The 13,764-nt window shown below is 43.6% G+C and overlaps 23 non-coding genes across 23 annotated transcripts; all 23 read left to right on the forward strand.

The window, feature by feature from the left end:
- Positions 1 to 128: 128 nt before the first annotated feature.
- On the forward strand, positions 129 to 201 carry trnav-aac (transfer RNA valine (anticodon AAC)). Its single transcript has one exon. It is a non-coding gene; the product is annotated as a tRNA-Val (tRNA).
- Positions 202 to 449: 248 nt separating this feature from the next.
- Positions 450 to 521, forward strand: trnad-guc (transfer RNA aspartic acid (anticodon GUC)). Its single transcript has one exon. It is a non-coding gene; the product is annotated as a tRNA-Asp (tRNA).
- A 1,127-nt stretch (positions 522 to 1,648) lies between these two features.
- On the forward strand, positions 1,649 to 1,721 carry trnav-cac (transfer RNA valine (anticodon CAC)). Its single transcript has one exon. It is a non-coding gene; the product is annotated as a tRNA-Val (tRNA).
- A 241-nt stretch (positions 1,722 to 1,962) lies between these two features.
- On the forward strand, positions 1,963 to 2,035 carry trnav-aac (transfer RNA valine (anticodon AAC)). The gene has a single exon. It is a non-coding gene; the product is annotated as a tRNA-Val (tRNA).
- Positions 2,036 to 2,283: 248 nt separating this feature from the next.
- Positions 2,284 to 2,355, forward strand: trnad-guc (transfer RNA aspartic acid (anticodon GUC)). Its single transcript has one exon. It is a non-coding gene; the product is annotated as a tRNA-Asp (tRNA).
- A 1,127-nt stretch (positions 2,356 to 3,482) lies between these two features.
- On the forward strand, positions 3,483 to 3,555 carry trnav-cac (transfer RNA valine (anticodon CAC)). Its single transcript has one exon. It is a non-coding gene; the product is annotated as a tRNA-Val (tRNA).
- A 241-nt stretch (positions 3,556 to 3,796) lies between these two features.
- trnav-aac (transfer RNA valine (anticodon AAC)) lies at positions 3,797 to 3,869 on the forward strand. Its single transcript has one exon. It is a non-coding gene; the product is annotated as a tRNA-Val (tRNA).
- A 248-nt stretch (positions 3,870 to 4,117) lies between these two features.
- Positions 4,118 to 4,189, forward strand: trnad-guc (transfer RNA aspartic acid (anticodon GUC)). The gene has a single exon. It is a non-coding gene; the product is annotated as a tRNA-Asp (tRNA).
- Positions 4,190 to 5,316: 1,127 nt separating this feature from the next.
- Positions 5,317 to 5,389, forward strand: trnav-cac (transfer RNA valine (anticodon CAC)). Its single transcript has one exon. It is a non-coding gene; the product is annotated as a tRNA-Val (tRNA).
- Positions 5,390 to 5,630: 241 nt separating this feature from the next.
- Positions 5,631 to 5,703, forward strand: trnav-aac (transfer RNA valine (anticodon AAC)). The gene has a single exon. It is a non-coding gene; the product is annotated as a tRNA-Val (tRNA).
- A 248-nt stretch (positions 5,704 to 5,951) lies between these two features.
- On the forward strand, positions 5,952 to 6,023 carry trnad-guc (transfer RNA aspartic acid (anticodon GUC)). Its single transcript has one exon. It is a non-coding gene; the product is annotated as a tRNA-Asp (tRNA).
- A 1,127-nt stretch (positions 6,024 to 7,150) lies between these two features.
- Positions 7,151 to 7,223, forward strand: trnav-cac (transfer RNA valine (anticodon CAC)). Its single transcript has one exon. It is a non-coding gene; the product is annotated as a tRNA-Val (tRNA).
- Positions 7,224 to 7,464: 241 nt separating this feature from the next.
- trnav-aac (transfer RNA valine (anticodon AAC)) lies at positions 7,465 to 7,537 on the forward strand. Its single transcript has one exon. It is a non-coding gene; the product is annotated as a tRNA-Val (tRNA).
- A 248-nt stretch (positions 7,538 to 7,785) lies between these two features.
- trnad-guc (transfer RNA aspartic acid (anticodon GUC)) lies at positions 7,786 to 7,857 on the forward strand. The gene has a single exon. It is a non-coding gene; the product is annotated as a tRNA-Asp (tRNA).
- Positions 7,858 to 8,984: 1,127 nt separating this feature from the next.
- Positions 8,985 to 9,057, forward strand: trnav-cac (transfer RNA valine (anticodon CAC)). The gene has a single exon. It is a non-coding gene; the product is annotated as a tRNA-Val (tRNA).
- A 241-nt stretch (positions 9,058 to 9,298) lies between these two features.
- On the forward strand, positions 9,299 to 9,371 carry trnav-aac (transfer RNA valine (anticodon AAC)). Its single transcript has one exon. It is a non-coding gene; the product is annotated as a tRNA-Val (tRNA).
- A 248-nt stretch (positions 9,372 to 9,619) lies between these two features.
- On the forward strand, positions 9,620 to 9,691 carry trnad-guc (transfer RNA aspartic acid (anticodon GUC)). The gene has a single exon. It is a non-coding gene; the product is annotated as a tRNA-Asp (tRNA).
- A 1,127-nt stretch (positions 9,692 to 10,818) lies between these two features.
- trnav-cac (transfer RNA valine (anticodon CAC)) lies at positions 10,819 to 10,891 on the forward strand. Its single transcript has one exon. It is a non-coding gene; the product is annotated as a tRNA-Val (tRNA).
- Positions 10,892 to 11,132: 241 nt separating this feature from the next.
- Positions 11,133 to 11,205, forward strand: trnav-aac (transfer RNA valine (anticodon AAC)). The gene has a single exon. It is a non-coding gene; the product is annotated as a tRNA-Val (tRNA).
- A 248-nt stretch (positions 11,206 to 11,453) lies between these two features.
- trnad-guc (transfer RNA aspartic acid (anticodon GUC)) lies at positions 11,454 to 11,525 on the forward strand. The gene has a single exon. It is a non-coding gene; the product is annotated as a tRNA-Asp (tRNA).
- Positions 11,526 to 12,568: 1,043 nt separating this feature from the next.
- trnav-cac (transfer RNA valine (anticodon CAC)) lies at positions 12,569 to 12,641 on the forward strand. Its single transcript has one exon. It is a non-coding gene; the product is annotated as a tRNA-Val (tRNA).
- A 241-nt stretch (positions 12,642 to 12,882) lies between these two features.
- Positions 12,883 to 12,955, forward strand: trnav-aac (transfer RNA valine (anticodon AAC)). The gene has a single exon. It is a non-coding gene; the product is annotated as a tRNA-Val (tRNA).
- A 248-nt stretch (positions 12,956 to 13,203) lies between these two features.
- On the forward strand, positions 13,204 to 13,275 carry trnad-guc (transfer RNA aspartic acid (anticodon GUC)). The gene has a single exon. It is a non-coding gene; the product is annotated as a tRNA-Asp (tRNA).
- Positions 13,276 to 13,764: the final 489 nt, after the last annotated feature.

Here is a 13,764-nt window from a genome sequence, read left to right on the forward strand (position 1 = left end):
ATCAATGCTAATTCATTATTCTTCTTCACAAGCAACAGAAAACCACTACCATGAGGTGAAAATGATTTTTATCCTGAAAACTGGATTATGGTAGGGCTACACTTACTTACATGAATGGCTCACATGTGGTTTCTGTAGTGTAGTGGTTATCACGTTCGCCTAACACGCGAAAGGTCCCCGGTTCGAAACCGGGCAGAAACACAGGCTGGTATGTTGACTCCTTGCCGTGTACTTGGCAGTAGTGGTTGTTAAGATTGTCTCACATCCAAAGTTTTAGGCAAGTTCAACTACCTTTCTGTCATGAATAGTGTCCACCTGGCAGCAGCAATGATTAGATCAATGCTAATCTTTTGTTCTTCTTCACAAGCAACAGAAAACCACTACCATGAGCTGTGGAACCATGATGTCCAAGCTCTAGAATGATTTCCAGTCCTTCCCAGCTGTACCAGTCCTCGTTAGTATAGTGGCCAGTATCTCCGCCTGTCACGCGGAAGACCGGGGTTCGATTCCCCGACGAGGAGTGCAACTGACCTTTTCCAACCTGGTAAGGTTCACAGTTGAGTCTAACCATTGTGTCTTAAGATTTCATCAAAATTAACTTTGGTGAAGTAGCTTACAAGAGGTTCTTGCATGTGGTTTATGTAGTGTAGTGATCATCAAATTTGCCTCACACTCATCAAAGGCAGGTTTCAGCAAGTTTACTTACTTTTCTCTCATGAATAGAGTCCACCTGGCAGCAGCAAGGACATCAATGCTGAGCCATTGTTCTTCTGCACAAGTAACAGAAAACCACTACCATGAGCTGAAAATGATTGTATCATGAAAGCAGGGTTATGGTAGGGCTAGGGTCTGATGTTCAAGGCAAGTCCATCTGGCAAGATGATTGTCTATCATGAAATAACTGCCAGGGATATTTCAGGGAGTCCAAGACTTACAGGCTCAACTGTGAACCTTACCAGGTTGGTAAATCGTAGCATTGGATTGTTCGCCTTCTGACACAGAGCTCCAGTAAAGTAAGACCTTCTTATCAAACTGTATGCTGTCCTCTGGATCCTATTCAGACATTTGCGTGGCTTCCTTTGTTGAGCTCCAATAAAGTAAGATCTTCTTATCAAACTGTATCCTGTCCTCTGGATCCTATTCAGACAGCTTCGTGGCTTCCTTTGTTGAGCTCCAGTAAAGTAAGATCTTCTTATCAAACTGTATGCTGTCCTCTGGATCCTATTCAGACATCTTTGTGGCTTCCTTTGTTGAGTTATGCTGGCTCAGGTGAGGGAATGTCATAGTAACTCAACACAGCCCCACCTTCTTTTCAGGGTCTCAAACGACTGTGCTAATGGCTCGTCTGGCAATGTGTCCTCAATGTGTAGCCAATTTACATATAAGCCATCAACAAGGTTGTTTCTGCATTGTTCTTCTCAAGAAAAGGAAAACCACCACCATGAGCTGAAAATGATTGTATCATGAAAGCAGCAGCAAATGTAGCCTTTCTGTGTCCTGAAATGAGTGTTCCAAAAGGTAAGATTGTTGGATTAGTCCATCCAACATTGCATCAGTGATAAATCATTCCATGCTTGCGGGTGGTGTGAAAACTAGGGTTATGGTTACTGTAGGGCTAAAGTTACTTGCATAAATTTGCTTCTTTGTAGTTTCTGTAGTGTAGTGGTTATCACGTTCGCCTCACACGCGAAAGGGCCCTGGTTTGAAACCAGGCAGAAACACAGGCTGATATTTTGACTCCTTGCTGAATACTTGACAGTAGTGGTCGTCCAGATTTTGGCAAGTTGACCTACCTTTCTGTCATGAATAGAGTCCACCTGGCAGCAGCAATGAGATCAATGCTAATTCATTATTCTTCTTCACAAGCAACAGAAAACCACTACCATGAGGTGAAAATGATTTTTATCCTGAAAACTGGATTATGGTAGGGCTACACTTACTTACATGAATGGCTCACATGTGGTTTCTGTAGTGTAGTGGTTATCACGTTCGCCTAACACGCGAAAGGTCCCCGGTTTGAAACCGGGCAGAAACACAGGCTGGTATGTTGACTCCTTGCCGTGTACTTGGCAGTAGTGGTTGTTAAGATTGTCTCACATCCAAAGTTTTAGGCAAGTTCAACTACCTTTCTGTCATGAATAGTGTCCACCTGGCAGCAGCAATGATTAGATCAATGCTAATCTTTTGTTCTTCTTCACAAGCAACAGAAAACCACTACCATGAGCTGTGGAACCATGATGTCCAAGCTCTAGAATGATTTCCAGTCCTTCCCAGCCGTACCAGTCCTCGTTAGTATAGTGGCCAGTATCTCCGCCTGTCACGCGGAAGACCGGGGTTCGATTCCCCGACGAGGAGTGCAACTGACCTTTTCCAACCTGGTAAGGTTCACAGTTGAGTCTAACCATTGTGTCTTAAGATTTCATCAAAATTAACTTTGGTGAAGTAGCTTACAAGAGGTTCTTGCATGTGGTTTATGTAGTGTAGTGATCATCAAATTTGCCTCACACTCATCAAAGGCAGGTTTCAGCAAGTTTACTTACTTTTCTCTCATGAATAGAGTCCACCTGGCAGCAGCAAGGACATCAATGCTAAGCCATTGTTCTTCTGCACAAGTAACAGAAAACCACTACCATGAGCTGAAAATGATTGTATCATGAAAGCAGGGTTATGGTAGGGCTAGGGTCTGATGTTCAAGGCAAGTCCATCTGGCAAGATGATTGTCTATCATGAAATAACTGCCAGGGATATTCCAGGGAGTCCAAGACTTACAGGCTCAACTGTGAACCTTACCAGGTTGGTAAATCGTAGCATTGGATTGTTCGCCTTCTGACACAGAGCTCCAGTAAAGTAAGACCTTCTTATCAAACTGTATGCTGTCCTCTGGATCCTATTCAGACATTTGCGTGGCTTCCTTTGTTGAGCTCCAATAAAGTAAGATCTTCTTATCAAACTGTATCCTGTCCTCTGGATCCTATTCAGACAGCTTCGTGGCTTCCTTTGTTGAGCTCCAGTAAAGTAAGATCTTCTTATCAAACTGTATGCTGTCCTCTGGATCCTATTCAGACATCTTTGTGGCTTCCTTTGTTGAGTTATGCTGGCTCAGGTGAGGGAATGTCATAGTAATTCAACACAGCCCCACCTTCTTTTCAGGGTCTCAAACGACTGTGCTAATGGCTCGTCTGGCAATGTGTCCTCAATGTGTAGCCAATTTACATATAAGCCATCAACAAGGTTGTTTCTGCATTGTTCTTCTCAAGAAAAGGAAAACCACCACCATGAGCTGAAAATGATTGTATCATGAAAGCACCAGCAAATGTAGCCTTTCTGTGTCCTGAAATGAGTGTTCCAAAAGGTAAGATTGTTGGATTAGTCCATCCAACATTGCATCAGTGATAAATCATTCCATGCTTGCGGGTGGTGTGAAAACTAGGGTTATGGTTACTGTAGGGCTACAGTTACTTGCATAAATTTGCTTCTTTGTAGTTTCTGTAGTGTAGTGGTTATCACGTTCGCCTCACACGCGAAAGGGCCCTGGTTTGAAACCAGGCAGAAACACAGGCTGATATTTTGACTCCTTGCTGAATACTTGACAGTAGTGGTCGTCCAGATTTTGGCAAGTTGACCTACCTTTCTGTCATGAATAGAGTCCACCTGGCAGCAGCAATGAGATCAATGCTAATTCATTATTCTTCTTCACAAGCAACAGAAAACCACTACCATGAGGTGAAAATGATTTTTATCCTGAAAACTGGATTATGGTAGGGCTACACTTACTTACATGAATGGCTCACATGTGGTTTCTGTAGTGTAGTGGTTATCACGTTCGCCTAACACGCGAAAGGTCCCCGGTTCGAAACCGGGCAGAAACACAGGCTGGTATGTTGACTCCTTGCCGTGTACTTGGCAGTAGTGGTTGTTAAGATTGTCTCACATCCAAAGTTTTAGGCAAGTTCAACTACCTTTCTGTCATGAATAGTGTCCACCTGGCAGCAGCAATGATTAGATCAATGCTAATCTTTTGTTCTTCTTCACAAGCAACAGAAAACCACTACCATGAGCTGTGGAACCATGATGTCCAAGCTCTAGAATGATTTCCAGTCCTTCCCAGCCGTACCAGTCCTCGTTAGTATAGTGGCCAGTATCTCCGCCTGTCACGCGGAAGACCGGGGTTCGATTCCCCGACGAGGAGTGCAACTGACCTTTTCCAACCTGGTAAGGTTCACAGTTGAGTCTAACCATTGTGTCTTAAGATTTCATCAAAATTAACTTTGGTGAAGTAGCTTACAAGAGGTTCTTGCATGTGGTTTATGTAGTGTAGTGATCATCAAATTTGCCTCACACTCATCAAAGGCAGGTTTCAGCAAGTTTACTTACTTTTCTCTCATGAATAGAGTCCACCTGGCAGCAGCAAGGACATCAATGCTGAGCCATTGTTCTTCTGCACAAGTAACAGAAAACCACTACCATGAGCTGAAAATGATTGTATCATGAAAGCAGGGTTATGGTAGGGCTAGGGTCTGATGTTCAAGGCAAGTCCATCTGGCAAGATGATTGTCTATCATGAAATAACTGCCAGGGATATTTCAGGGAGTCCAAGACTTACAGGCTCAACTGTGAACCTTACCAGGTTGGTAAATCGTAGCATTGGATTGTTCGCCTTCTGACACAGAGCTCCAGTAAAGTAAGACCTTCTTATCAAACTGTATGCTGTCCTCTGGATCCTATTCAGACATTTGCGTGGCTTCCTTTGTTGAGCTCCAATAAAGTAAGATCTTCTTATCAAACTGTATCCTGTCCTCTGGATCCTATTCAGACAGCTTCGTGGCTTCCTTTGTTGAGCTCCAGTAAAGTAAGATCTTCTTATCAAACTGTATGCTGTCCTCTGGATCCTATTCAGACATCTTTGTGGCTTCCTTTGTTGAGTTATGCTGGCTCAGGTGAGGGAATGTCATAGTAATTCAACACAGCCCCACCTTCTTTTCAGGGTCTCAAACGACTGTGCTAATGGCTCGTCTGGCAATGTGTCCTCAATGTGTAGCCAATTTACATATAAGCCATCAACAAGGTTGTTTCTGCATTGTTCTTCTCAAGAAAAGGAAAACCACCACCATGAGCTGAAAATGAGTGTATCATGAAAGCACCAGCAAATGTAGCCTTTCTGTGTCCTGAAATGAGTGTTCCAAAAGGTAAGATTGTTGGATTAGTCCATCCAACATTGCATCAGTGATAAATCATTCCATGCTTGCGGGTGGTGTGAAAACTAGGGTTATGGTTACTGTAGGGCTACAGTTACTTGCATAAATTTGCTTCTTTGTAGTTTCTGTAGTGTAGTGGTTATCACGTTCGCCTCACACGCGAAAGGGCCCTGGTTTGAAACCAGGCAGAAACACAGGCTGATATTTTGACTCCTTGCTGAATACTTGACAGTAGTGGTCGTCCAGATTTTGGCAAGTTGACCTACCTTTCTGTCATGAATAGAGTCCACCTGGCAGCAGCAATGAGATCAATGCTAATTCATTATTCTTCTTCACAAGCAACAGAAAACCACTACCATGAGGTGGAAATGATTTTTATCCTGAAAACTGGATTATGGTAGGGCTACACTTACTTACATGAATGGCTCACATGTGGTTTCTGTAGTGTAGTGGTTATCACGTTCGCCTAACACGCGAAAGGTCCCCGGTTCGAAACCGGGCAGAAACACAGGCTGGTATGTTGACTCCTTGCCGTGTACTTGGCAGTAGTGGTTGTTAAGATTGTCTCACATCCAAAGTTTTAGGCAAGTTCAACTACCTTTCTGTCATGAATAGTGTCCACCTGGCAGCAGCAATGATTAGATCAATGCTAATCTTTTGTTCTTCTTCACAAGCAACAGAAAACCACTACCATGAGCTGTGGAACCATGATGTCCAAGCTCTAGAATGATTTCCAGTCCTTCCCAGCCGTACCAGTCCTCGTTAGTATAGTGGCCAGTATCTCCGCCTGTCACGCGGAAGACCGGGGTTCGATTCCCCGACGAGGAGTGCAACTGACCTTTTCCAACCTGGTAAGGTTCACAGTTGAGTCTAACCATTGTGTCTTAAGATTTCATCAAAATTAACTTTGGTGAAGTAGCTTACAAGAGGTTCTTGCATGTGGTTTATGTAGTGTAGTGATCATCAAATTTGCCTCACACTCATCAAAGGCAGGTTTCAGCAAGTTTACTTACTTTTCTCTCATGAATAGAGTCCACCTGGCAGCAGCAAGGACATCAATGCTGAGCCATTGTTCTTCTGCACAAGTAACAGAAAACCACTACCATGAGCTGAAAATGATTGTATCATGAAAGCAGGGTTATGGTAGGGCTAGGGTCTGATGTTCAAGGCAAGTCCATCTGGCAAGATGATTGTCTATCATGAAATAACTGCCAGGGATATTCCAGGGAGTCCAAGACTTACAGGCTCAACTGTGAACCTTACCAGGTTGGTAAATCGTAGCATTGGATTGTTCGCCTTCTGACACAGAGCTCCAGTAAAGTAAGACCTTCTTATCAAACTGTATGCTGTCCTCTGGATCCTATTCAGACATTTGCGTGGCTTCCTTTGTTGAGCTCCAGTAAAGTAAGATCTTCTTATCAAACTGTATCCTGTCCTCTGGATCCTATTCAGACATCTTCGTGGCTTCCTTTGTTGAGCTCCAGTAAAGTAAGATCTTCTTATCAAACTGTATGCTGTCCTCTGGATCCTATTCAGACATCTTTGTGGCTTCCTTTGTTGAGTTATGCTGGCTCAGGTGAGGGAATGTCATAGTAATTCAACACAGCCCCACCTTCTTTTCAGGGTCTCAAACGACTGTGCTAATGGCTCGTCTGGCAATGTGTCCTCAATGTGTAGCCAATTTACATATAAGCCATCAACAAGGTTGTTTCTGCATTGTTCTTCTCAAGAAAAGGAAAACCACCACCATGAGCTGAAAATGATTGTATCATGAAAGCACCAGCAAATGTAGCCTTTCTGTGTCCTGAAATGAGTGTTCCAAAAGGTAAGATTGTTGGATTAGTCCATCCAACATTGCATCAGTGATAAATCATTCCATGCTTGCGGGTGGTGTGAAAACTAGGGTTATGGTTACTGTAGGGCTACAGTTACTTGCATAAATTTGCTTCTTTGTAGTTTCTGTAGTGTAGTGGTTATCACGTTCGCCTCACACGCGAAAGGGCCCTGGTTTGAAACCAGGCAGAAACACAGGCTGATATTTTGACTCCTTGCTGAATACTTGACAGTAGTGGTCGTCCAGATTTTGGCAAGTTGACCTACCTTTCTGTCATGAATAGAGTCCACCTGGCAGCAGCAATGAGATCAATGCTAATTCATTATTCTTCTTCACAAGCAACAGAAAACCACTACCATGAGGTGGAAATGATTTTTATCCTGAAAACTGGATTATGGTAGGGCTACACTTACTTACATGAATGGCTCACATGTGGTTTCTGTAGTGTAGTGGTTATCACGTTCGCCTAACACGCGAAAGGTCCCCGGTTCGAAACCGGGCAGAAACACAGGCTGGTATGTTGACTCCTTGCCGTGTACTTGGCAGTAGTGGTTGTTAAGATTGTCTCACATCCAAAGTTTTAGGCAAGTTCAACTACCTTTCTGTCATGAATAGTGTCCACCTGGCAGCAGCAATGATTAGATCAATGCTAATCTTTTGTTCTTCTTCACAAGCAACAGAAAACCACTACCATGAGCTGTGGAACCATGATGTCCAAGCTCTAGAATGATTTCCAGTCCTTCCCAGCCGTACCAGTCCTCGTTAGTATAGTGGCCAGTATCTCCGCCTGTCACGCGGAAGACCGGGGTTCGATTCCCCGACGAGGAGTGCAACTGACCTTTTCCAACCTGGTAAGGTTCACAGTTGAGTCTAACCATTGTGTCTTAAGATTTCATCAAAATTAACTTTGGTGAAGTAGCTTACAAGAGGTTCTTGCATGTGGTTTATGTAGTGTAGTGATCATCAAATTTGCCTCACACTCATCAAAGGCAGGTTTCAGCAAGTTTACTTACTTTTCTCTCATGAATAGAGTCCACCTGGCAGCAGCAAGGACATCAATGCTGAGCCATTGTTCTTCTGCACAAGTAACAGAAAACCACTACCATGAGCTGAAAATGATTGTATCATGAAAGCAGGGTTATGGTAGGGCTAGGGTCTGATGTTCAAGGCAAGTCCATCTGGCAAGATGATTGTCTATCATGAAATAACTGCCAGGGATATTTCAGGGAGTCCAAGACTTACAGGCTCAACTGTGAACCTTACCAGGTTGGTAAATCGTAGCATTGGATTGTTCGCCTTCTGACACAGAGCTCCAGTAAAGTAAGACCTTCTTATCAAACTGTATGCTGTCCTCTGGATCCTATTCAGACATTTGCGTGGCTTCCTTTGTTGAGCTCCAATAAAGTAAGATCTTCTTATCAAACTGTATCCTGTCCTCTGGATCCTATTCAGACAGCTTCGTGGCTTCCTTTGTTGAGCTCCAGTAAAGTAAGATCTTCTTATCAAACTGTATGCTGTCCTCTGGATCCTATTCAGACATCTTTGTGGCTTCCTTTGTTGAGTTATGCTGGCTCAGGTGAGGGAATGTCATAGTAACTCAACACAGCCCCACCTTCTTTTCAGGGTCTCAAACGACTGTGCTAATGGCTCGTCTGGCAATGTGTCCTCAATGTGTAGCCAATTTACATATAAGCCATCAACAAGGTTGTTTCTGCATTGTTCTTCTCAAGAAAAGGAAAACCACCACCATGAGCTGAAAATGAGTGTATCATGAAAGCACCAGCAAATGTAGCCTTTCTGTGTCCTGAAATGAGTGTTCCAAAAGGTAAGATTGTTGGATTAGTCCATCCAACATTGCATCAGTGATAAATCATTCCATGCTTGCGGGTGGTGTGAAAACTAGGGTTATGGTTACTGTAGGGCTACAGTTACTTGCATAAATTTGCTTCTTTGTAGTTTCTGTAGTGTAGTGGTTATCACGTTCGCCTCACACGCGAAAGGGCCCTGGTTTGAAACCAGGCAGAAACACAGGCTGATATTTTGACTCCTTGCTGAATACTTGACAGTAGTGGTCGTCCAGATTTTGGCAAGTTGACCTACCTTTCTGTCATGAATAGAGTCCACCTGGCAGCAGCAATGAGATCAATGCTAATTCATTATTCTTCTTCACAAGCAACAGAAAACCACTACCATGAGGTGGAAATGATTTTTATCCTGAAAACTGGATTATGGTAGGGCTACACTTACTTACATGAATGGCTCACATGTGGTTTCTGTAGTGTAGTGGTTATCACGTTCGCCTAACACGCGAAAGGTCCCCGGTTCGAAACCGGGCAGAAACACAGGCTGGTATGTTGACTCCTTGCCGTGTACTTGGCAGTAGTGGTTGTTAAGATTGTCTCACATCCAAAGTTTTAGGCAAGTTCAACTACCTTTCTGTCATGAATAGTGTCCACCTGGCAGCAGCAATGATTAGATCAATGCTAATCTTTTGTTCTTCTTCACAAGCAACAGAAAACCACTACCATGAGCTGTGGAACCATGATGTCCAAGCTCTAGAATGATTTCCAGTCCTTCCCAGCCGTACCAGTCCTCGTTAGTATAGTGGCCAGTATCTCCGCCTGTCACGCGGAAGACCGGGGTTCGATTCCCCGACGAGGAGTGCAACTGACCTTTTCCAACCTGGTAAGGTTCACAGTTGAGTCTAACCATTGTGTCTTAAGATTTCATCAAAATTAACTTTGGTGAAGTAGCTTACAAGAGGTTCTTGCATGTGGTTTATGTAGTGTAGTGATCATCAAATTTGCCTCACACTCATCAAAGGCAGGTTTCAGCAAGTTTACTTACTTTTCTCTCATGAATAGAGTCCACCTGGCAGCAGCAAGGACATCAATGCTGAGCCATTGTTCTTCTGCACAAGTAACAGAAAACCACTACCATGAGCTGAAAATGATTGTATCATGAAAGCAGGGTTATGGTAGGGCTAGGGTCTGATGTTCAAGGCAAGTCCATCTGGCAAGATGATTGTCTATCATGAAATAACTGCCAGGGATATTCCAGGGAGTCCAAGACTTACAGGCTCAACTGTGAACCTTACCAGGTTGGTAAATCGTAGCATTGGATTGTTCGCCTTCTGACACAGAGCTCCAGTAAAGTAAGACCTTCTTATCAAACTGTATGCTGTCCTCTGGATCCTATTCAGACATTTGCGTGGCTTCCTTTGTTGAGCTCCAGTAAAGTAAGACCTTCTTATCAAACTGTATCCTGTCCTCTGGATCCTATTCAGACATCTTCGTGGCTTCCTTTGTTGAGCTCCAGTAAAGTAAGATCTTCTTATCAAACTGTATGCTGTCCTCTGGATCCTATTCAGACATCTTTGTGGCTTCCTTTGTTGAGTTATGCTGGCTCAGGTGAGGGAATGTCATAGTAATTCAACACAGCCCCACCTTCTTTTCAGGGTCTCAAACGACTGTGCTAATGGCTCGTCTGGCAATGTGTCCTCAATGTGTAGCCAATTTACATATAAGCCATCAACAAGGTTGTTTCTGCATTGTTCTTCTCAAGAAAAGGAAAACCACCACCATGAGCTGAAAATGATTGTATCATGAAAGCACCAGCAAATGTAGCCTTTCTGTGTCCTGAAATGAGTGTTCCAAAAGGTAAGATTGTTGGATTAGTCCATCCAACATTGCATCAGTGATAAATCATTCCATGCTTGCGGGTGGTGTGAAAACTAGGGTTATGGTTACTGTAGGGCTACAGTTACTTGCATAAATTTGCTTCTTTGTAGTTTCTGTAGTGTAGTGGTTATCACGTTCGCCTCACACGCGAAAGGGCCCTGGTTTGAAACCAGGCAGAAACACAGGCTGATATTTTGACTCCTTGCTGAATACTTGACAGTAGTGGTCGTCCAGATTTTGGCAAGTTGACCTACCTTTCTGTCATGAATAGAGTCCACCTGGCAGCAGCAATGAGATCAATGCTAATTCATTATTCTTCTTCACAAGCAACAGAAAACCACTACCATGAGGTGGAAATGATTTTTATCCTGAAAACTGGATTATGGTAGGGCTACACTTACTTACATGAATGGCTCACATGTGGTTTCTGTAGTGTAGTGGTTATCACGTTCGCCTAACACGCGAAAGGTCCCCGGTTCGAAACCGGGCAGAAACACAGGCTGGTATGTTGACTCCTTGCCGTGTACTTGGCAGTAGTGGTTGTTAAGATTGTCTCACATCCAAAGTTTTAGGCAAGTTCAACTACCTTTCTGTCATGAATAGTGTCCACCTGGCAGCAGCAATGATTAGATCAATGCTAATCTTTTGTTCTTCTTCACAAGCAACAGAAAACCACTACCATGAGCTGTGGAACCATGATGTCCAAGCTCTAGAATGATTTCCAGTCCTTCCCAGCCGTACCAGTCCTCGTTAGTATAGTGGCCAGTATCTCCGCCTGTCACGCGGAAGACCGGGGTTCGATTCCCCGACGAGGAGTGCAACTGACCTTTTCCAACCTGGTAAGGTTCACAGTTGAGTCTAACCATTGTGTCTTAAGATTTCATCAAAATTAACTTTGGTGAAGTAGCTTACAAGAGGTTCTTGCATGTGGTTTATGTAGTGTAGTGATCATCAAATTTGCCTCACACTCATCAAAGGCAGGTTTCAGCAAGTTTACTTACTTTTCTCTCATGAATAGAGTCCACCTGGCAGCAGCAAGGACATCAATGCTGAGCCATTGTTCTTCTGCACAAGTAACAGAAAACCACTACCATGAGCTGAAAATGATTGTATCATGAAAGCAGGGTTATGGTAGGGCTAGGGTCTGATGTTCAAGGCAAGTCCATCTGGCAAGATGATTGTCTATCATGAAATAACTGCCAGGGATATTTCAGGGAGTCCAAGACTTACAGGCTCAACTGTGAACCTTACCAGGTTGGTAAATCGTAGCATTGGATTGTTCGCCTTCTGACACAGAGCTCCAGTAAAGTAAGATCTTCTTATCAAACTGTATCCTGTCCTCTGGATCCTATTCAGACATCTTCGTGGCTTCCTTTGTTGAGCTCCAGTAAAGTAAGATCTTCTTATCAAACTGTATGCTGTCCTCTGGATCCTATTCAGACATCTTTGTGGCTTCCTTTGTTGAGTTATGCTGGCTCAGGTGAGGGAATGTCATAGTAATTCAACACAGCCCCACCTTCTTTTCAGGGTCTCAAACGACTGTGCTAATGGCTCGTCTGGCAATGTGTCCTCAATGTGTAGCCAATTTACATATAAGCCATCAACAAGGTTGTTTCTGCATTGTTCTTCTCAAGAAAAGGAAAACCACCACCATGAGCTGAAAATGATTGTATCATGAAAGCAGCAGCAAATGTAGCCTTTCTGTGTCCTGAAATGAGTGTTCCAAAAGGTAAGATTGTTGGATTAGTCCATCCAACATTGCATCAGTGATAAATCATTCCATGCTTGCGGGTGGTGTGAAAACTAGGGTTATGGTTACTGTAGGGCTACAGTTACTTGCATAAATTTGCTTCTTTGTAGTTTCTGTAGTGTAGTGGTTATCACGTTCGCCTCACACGCGAAAGGGCCCTGGTTTGAAACCAGGCAGAAACACAGGCTGATATTTTGACTCCTTGCTGAATACTTGACAGTAGTGGTCGTCCAGATTTTGGCAAGTTGACCTACCTTTCTGTCATGAATAGAGTCCACCTGGCAGCAGCAATGAGATCAATGCTAATTCATTATTCTTCTTCACAAGCAACAGAAAACCACTACCATGAGGTGGAAATGATTTTTATCCTGAAAACTGGATTATGGTAGGGCTACACTTACTTACATGAATGGCTCACATGTGGTTTCTGTAGTGTAGTGGTTATCACGTTCGCCTAACACGCGAAAGGTCCCCGGTTCGAAACCGGGCAGAAACACAGGCTGGTATGTTGACTCCTTGCCGTGTACTTGGCAGTAGTGGTTGTTAAGATTGTCTCACATCCAAAGTTTTAGGCAAGTTCAACTACCTTTCTGTCATGAATAGTGTCCACCTGGCAGCAGCAATGATTAGATCAATGCTAATCTTTTGTTCTTCTTCACAAGCAACAGAAAACCACTACCATGAGCTGTGGAACCATGATGTCCAAGCTCTAGAATGATTTCCAGTCCTTCCCAGCTGTACCAGTCCTCGTTAGTATAGTGGCCAGTATCTCCGCCTGTCACGCGGAAGACCGGGGTTCGATTCCCCGACGAGGAGTGCAACTGACCTTTTCCAACCTGGTAAGGTTCACAGTTGAGTCTAACCATTGTGTCTTAAGATTTCATCAAAATTAACTTTGGTGAAGTAGCTTACAAGAGGTTCTTGCATGTGGTTTATGTAGTGTAGTGATCATCAAATTTGCCTCACACTCATCAAAGGCAGGTTTCAGCAAGTTTACTTACTTTTCTCTCATGAATAGAGTCCACCTGGCAGCAGCAAGGACATCAATGCTGAGCCATTGTTCTTCTGCACAAGTAACAGAAAACCACTACCATGAGCTGAAAATGATTGTATCATGAAAGCAGGGTTATGGTAGGGCTAGGGTCTGATGTTCAAGGCAAGTCCATCTGGCAAGATGATTGTCTATCATGAAATAACTGCCAGGGATATTTCAGGGAGTCCAAGACTTACAGGCTCAACTGTGAACCTTACCAGGTTGGTAAATCGTAGCATTGGATTGTTCGCCTTCTGACACAGAGCTCCAGT

This window comes from Periophthalmus magnuspinnatus, chromosome 21, assembly GCF_009829125.3.
Source record: "Periophthalmus magnuspinnatus isolate fPerMag1 chromosome 21, fPerMag1.2.pri, whole genome shotgun sequence".
Taxonomy (NCBI): Eukaryota; Metazoa; Chordata; class Actinopteri; order Gobiiformes; family Gobiidae; genus Periophthalmus; species Periophthalmus magnuspinnatus.